Below are 6294 nucleotides of genomic sequence, written 5' to 3' on the forward strand. Positions count from 1 at the left end.
TAGCCTGCTGGAAGATCTTGAGCCACTCCTGGACATGGCACAAATAACTACCTCACAAGGACTAGAGGAATGTGTACCCATCTTCTCTTACTTACAACAGTTAAGATTAAAAGCAGCTGCAGGGTCTTCCACTTAGCGTCTCCTTCGTGGGTCCTGCCTGGTGCCACCAGGGGGCGCAAAGCAGTGTTCACCACCCAGAGACAGAATGTACATAATATAAAATGTACCATCTGATTCTTAACCACTTGAAAGTTTTGAGCATATTCACGATGTGGGGCAGCCATCACTACTATTTAATCTGAAAATATTTTCATCACCCCCAAAAGAAACCCTGTACCTTTCAGCAGTTATAACTCCCTTCCCCTCCCCCAGCTCCTGGCAACAGTTAAACTACTTTGAGTCTCCATGGATTTGTCTGTTCTGGACATCTCATAGAAATGGAATTATACAGCATGTGGCCTGAGTCATTAAACCTGGATTCTTCACTTCTGCTAAGGTTTTGGACAACCTTCCACCTTCATCCTACTCTATCATCTTTTTACCCCCTCTCCCACCTTCCCCCTGTCCCCCCCCCCCCGGAGAGAGTGCCTTGTACTGTACAATGTAAACAGTCACAGAAGCCTTGTGGTCAGCCGTATCCAGGTTCAAACCTGACTCTGTCTTGGACAATTTACTCATTGTATCTGCTGTTGCCTCTCAAAATTCCATTTTATTCTTTTTTCCCTTATAGATGAGGAGACTCGCTACACTAAGTTGTCCAGACTGAAGCCTGGTGTCAGTGGCTTAGAAGGCTGAGATTTGTGGAAGGTTGTGTACAGTGAAGCCAGTCCAAGGAGGAAAATCCTTGAGATCTTTGCTCCAACTAAGAACCAATGAGGGGGAAGTGGAGTTTTGGCTCAAGTGATGGAGCACTAGACGAGAAAAAAAAAAAAAGACAGGCCCAGACCCCAGTATAAACACACACACACACACACACACACACACACACACACACACACACACAAAGTTGCCCAAACTTGCCTCTGCCTCACAATAGCTGGAATTATAAGCTTGAGCCACTATGACTGGCTCAAAATTGATGTTAATTTACAAAAGTATATTTTAATATGATAATGATTTTGGCTTTACAGAAAAACATTCCAAACACACCAAATTTTGAGGTTACATAATGTGATGCTTCCAATATTGTTCTTGTGATAATGACTGTTAATAGTTGTCCAGTGAGTGATAGTTAAAGCATGCAATATGGTTCAGGATATTGCATTTTTTTGCCAGTCCTGGGCTTGAGCTCAGGGCCTGAGCACTGTCCTTGGACTTTCTCAAGGCTACAGCTCTACTACCACTTGAGCCTCAGCACTACTTCCAGCTTTTTTCTATGCATGTGGTACCGAGGAATTGAACCCAGGTCTTCGTGCATGCTGGACAAACACTCTACCACTAGGCCAAACTCCCGGCCCCAAGGAGATTGCATTTTTAAATCAACTTTATTTACAAAACTCTATCTTGAATTATAATTCTGTAAAGGTTTCATTTAGACAGCAGTCTCATGCCTGAAGTTATAGTCATTTCCTTAAACCAAAAATCAGAGATAATGGAGCCAGATGCAAACACCTGCAATCTCAGCCCTTGGGAGGCTAAAGCAAGAAAATCACCACAAGCTGGAAGCTAGACTAAATAATGACAGTCTGTCTAAGAAACCAAAGAGAAGCCAGACACTGGTGGCTCAGGCCTGTAACCCAGCTATTCGGGAGGCATAAACAGAATGCTCAGAACTGGCATGGCTCTGCCTCCTTTACTATCCTTAACATCTCCTCTCCACCCAGTGACCAGTGACACTTAAAAGTGTCACCCTCAGTCAGCAAAAAATTTGCTTGCTTGCAAACATTTTTCTTGTCTTTTTCCTCCAGTTGTGTCTAGCATAGAGCTGGATGTGGCTGGATGTAGATGGGTTGAATCTCAGTGGAGTGGCTGGGTGAGTAGAGATGAGACACCAGATAGGAAAAATTTGGGTGGCTCTGAGGTGTCCTTCCTGAGGTTAGCTTTAGTGACCAAGTTGCTCTTTGCCTCTCAGGCCTCAATTGCCTGTGGTACTGTCACTGGATGAAGGTGAGATTTACAGAGGTTTCCCTTAAATGTGGGAACACTTTGCTCATACATTGGAGAGGTGGAGGAGGCAACAGAGAGAAGCCCCTCATCCCCAAGTCAATAGGGTCCAGGGAGGGAGTACTGAGGGTTCATCCTACGAAAGGATTTGGTTCCAAATGGCAGAACATGCTAAGTATCTGTATCAAAGGATGAAGAGAAGGAAACATTTTAGTGTGTTTCAGGCTTTGTGCCAAGCATCTTTAATGATAAATGTTTATTGAATGGAGAAATTACAAACAGGAAATAGGAAGCAGGAGACTTTTACCTGATGGCCTTTGCTTGAACTGGATGTGCAAATGAAATCCCACACAAGAGCCTTCTCCTTGCAGGGTCTGTGTTACAGCCACCAGCATTGAGCCTCCTGTGCTTTAATGGTGGAGCCTGGGCTTTCTTTCCTCTTCTGTCTTTCTTTTCTCATTCCTTCTTTCCTTCCTACCTTATTTCCGCCTTTCCCTCATAACTTTATTCTTCTTCCCGACTAGACATTTGACGAATAACGGATAAGAGAGGTTTGATACCTCATGTGGAAGGGAGCCAGGAGCCTCACCACTAGCTTGGAGCACAACAGCTCAGGGACAGCACCCAAGTCCTGAGTTCACACCATAGAGCTCATCCCCCTCACACGCCCTCCCCACCCCTCCAAAAAAAAAAAAATCGTTGACAGACTGCACTGAGCCTACAGTCTATGACCAGCATGTCCTGGTCTACAGAACAAACTCCAAATGGCAGCTTCTGCCACTCAGCAGCTCCCTGCCCTCACCCCATTGCAATGCCACTCTTTGTAGAGAAACCACTTTTTTATTATTCAAGATTTTATTCACGATGAGTTATGTATTTCAAATGTCATGTTAAACAAACAAGGATTCAAGATGGGAATCTCCATATACAAACACTGGCACATAGAACATCGTTAAAAATAAGCTGAGGGGTTGTATGTCGTCGATACATGTGATAAAACACGTCTACAGAGAAATCAGTTTTCCTTAAATGTTAAATTTATTGTCGGGGTGATGTACAGAACGGTGAGAACCTGAGGTAGTATATTATTGGACATGGATACCCCCTCTGTGTGTGTCCCACGTCTCACCTCCCCCTTCATTGACATGAACAGAAACGGGCTGAAGTGTGATATATGTGAACACAAGGATGGGGTGCTTCCCAAGCCCGCAGTAGCCTGGGTGGGGTCCACAGGAAGTCTCCGGAACCAGAAGGTCCTGCAGCAAGACTTCTGCCGCCTGGCTGGGCCCTTTCACAGCTAGCACAGGTGGCGCTGGGGATGTGGAGCGCTTGGGAGGGCAGTCAGGGGGGCCCAAAGGGCAGGTGCAGCCAGGATTTCTAGGCGTCTTGTGTGACTCTGGCTGGTGCCAGGGATCTAGTGCTGAGCTTTTGCTCCTGGGGCTTCTGCTCTGTCCAGGGCTACACCTGTGATGGGTCTCGGCATGGGTGAGGCTCAGATGCTGCCCTCACTATCCTCACTGTCCCCGTAGGCACCCAGCTGGCTCAAGGCAGAGGTGCCGGGCGTCTGGGGTAGAGGGTCAGCCTCTGTGCAGCTCGGTGGGGCACCTGGAGCCCTGGTGTGGTCCAAGTCACCCTCTGCTTGCACCTTGGGCTTCTTTCCCACGAGGCCCGCCAACTGCATCCAGCCATGTGCCTTCCTTTTGGCCTTAGGAAGCCGGTGGTGCTGGGTGGCCCTGGGGTAGGGCATGGCGTCACAGGCAGCAGGACCAGCCCGGTCCTGTGAGTCCGAGTCAGGCAGCAAGTGGCCTCGCCTTGCCTCCCGCAGCAGGGCCACCACCTGCCGCTTGTCCTCCTCCTGTTGCTGCCGTCCCAGCTGCTCCTGGCACAGGCGGTGCTGGTGCAGCAGGGCCTCCAAGTCCACGTGCGCCTGCAGCTCCTGCGGCTCCTGCAGGTTCTCCAGCACCTCCATCTCCAGCTTCGAGTCCCTCGTGCGCTTCTCCAGCCCCTTCATGGGGTTGTTCAGCTCCTTCTCCTCCTCCTGTTCCTCCTCCTCCTGGCGCTGCACCTCCAGGAGCTTCTCCGCCTGGAAGCTCCTCGTGGCCCCGTGCTCCGTGGCATAGTCTGTGTTCCTGGGGTCGGTCTGGAAGGCGATCTCGGCCAGGCAGCGCGTGCACCTGATGTAGAAGCGGAAGACGGGCAGCCCCAGGTAGGCCTGGCTCTGCACGGTCTCCTTGCGCGCGTTGAACTTCCTCCCCTTGGAGATGTGCTCTGCGCAGGTCTGACACCTCGTGTGGAAGGGAGCCATGAGCCGCGCCACGTATTGCCGGTCCTTCGGCAGCCTGAGCTTGGGGATCTTGGAAGGGTCCAAGTCTGGCGGGTAGTATTTGTTGACAACTCTGCGCTCTGCCATCTTCGCGTCCTCCCGCTGCTGCGCCAACCTTCAGAGAAGTGGTGAGGTGCCCGCTTTGGGAAGCCTTTTATGCCAGGGCCGGCACGCGCGCTCTGGCGCACACACCAATCACTTCTGCCTGCCCGCCCGCCCGCCCGCCCGTCCGCCTCTCCTATTTGCTCCAAGCATCTGAAGGAAAGGCTAGAACCAAGTCTCCCCTGGAGCACAAGAGATTCCAGGAAGGATTAGACAGTGGCTAGAGCTAGGACTTTGCCCTGTCTTTGGAAATCCCGGTGAACAGAAGCACATCCCAAAGGAAGATGGATGAAAAGACCCACTGTCAAGTGCACAAACCTTTGCAGCTCTTCTGTACCGCCTCTTGCCTGGACACATTTCAGTGCCTTACTTACTGGAGAAAGAAGAAGATCAGAGAATGCAAACTGTGGAGTTGCTTTCTTCCCTCGGACTCTTCAACTGAGCTAAGCTGTTGGTGATCCCCAAAGTCCTGGCTCACTTCAAGAAGCCCGATGGGAGCCGGATGGGAGCTGACTTCCTCACTCTGTCATTCTGAGGGGGAGGTGATTTGCCTCCTCAGGAAGTCGCTTCCCCATCCTGAAGCAACTTCCTGTGTGGTCCTGGCAGGGGGGCCTTGGTTCTCTGAAAGGGCACTGCCTCCAAAGAGCCTGGTCTCCACTCTCCAGGGCCCTTCTCGTGTCAGTCAGCCTTCCAACTTCTGATCTTCCTTCACAGTGAAGTGCATACCAGAGTCAGCTAGCTGACCCAGGGTGTGGCCCTTTGTGCTCTTTAGAGGTTTCCATTTAAAAGGGTCCCTCCAGACAGACCTCCACCTCTTACTCTCAACTCATCTGGGATTCTTTTCTGCTCAACCAGATTTCAGTGAAACTCGGTTGTCTTCCCATGGGATCTGTTCTACTCGCAGAGTCTCCATAGGCTATCTTAGAATGGCTTTTCAGGCCTCCTTTAGGATTGGCTTGCAACCCTGAGTCCCTTGGCCTATTCCCAATGCGTCTCCTCCAGTGGCTGGTCTAGTTAACTATCCCAAGGGAGTCTGTTTGCCTTTGGTTGAGCTCATCTCTCCTGGAGAATTTTCTCCAGTCCAGCTATGTCTCTGAGGAGGGCCAGACCTCAACTCTGATCCCCAGGGAACAGAAGTAGAAAGGGATGAGCAGATTTGTGTCAGAGCATCCTGAAAACAGGTTAAAGGACTTCTTGGGCAGAGCCTCTCTTGCCAGCCAAGATGGGATGGGAAGTCGCTGGCCTTGGGAGTGAAAGTTAACAGGAGTGTCAAGTGACCTCTTGACCACCTGGCCCCTGGGTGTGTGATAGTGGCCTCACGCTTAATTTGCCTGAGCAGGAGTCGTAGTCCGACTGCTCCCATGTAAATGGTTATCTACTAGTCTCATGTCTCATTAAAAAAAAATGCCTCTCCTTTAATATCCAAGCACATGGAGTTACCATTTGGGCTTTTATTGGCTGCCCACCAGTTCATTGAATTTCTCTTCCAAATCTGACATTATGAGGAGGAAAAATAGGGGAGTTGAGGGAAAGAGAAAGTAAGGGCAGGGAAGTGACCATGACAAGAGAGTGGAAGTGGGTGAAAAGTGGAGGATTTGCAGGTAGGGGAGAGAATACTGATGTCTACCCTCCTCCCTGCCCTGAGTCCACCTGCCCACATCAGTCCCCTACCCTACCCCTCTGCCATTGTCCTTAGGCCCAGTCTTGGCTCACCTTGTCATCCTCTCAGTCCTCTCAATAATTTATGGACTTCAGGTATAATAACT

At 50.1% G+C, this 6294-nt stretch overlaps 1 pseudogene; it reads right to left on the bottom strand.

Moving 5' to 3' along the window:
* Positions 1 to 3595: 3595 nt before the first annotated feature.
* LOC150054253 (splicing factor YJU2 pseudogene) lies at positions 3596 to 4513 on the bottom strand (annotated as a pseudogene).
* Positions 4514 to 6294: the final 1781 nt, after the last annotated feature.

The sequence above is a fragment of the Megascapheus bottae genome, chromosome 15 (assembly GCF_031878675.1).
Source record: "Megascapheus bottae isolate mThoBot1 chromosome 15, mThoBot2.hap1, whole genome shotgun sequence".
NCBI lineage: Eukaryota > Metazoa > Chordata > Mammalia > Rodentia > Geomyidae > Megascapheus > Megascapheus bottae.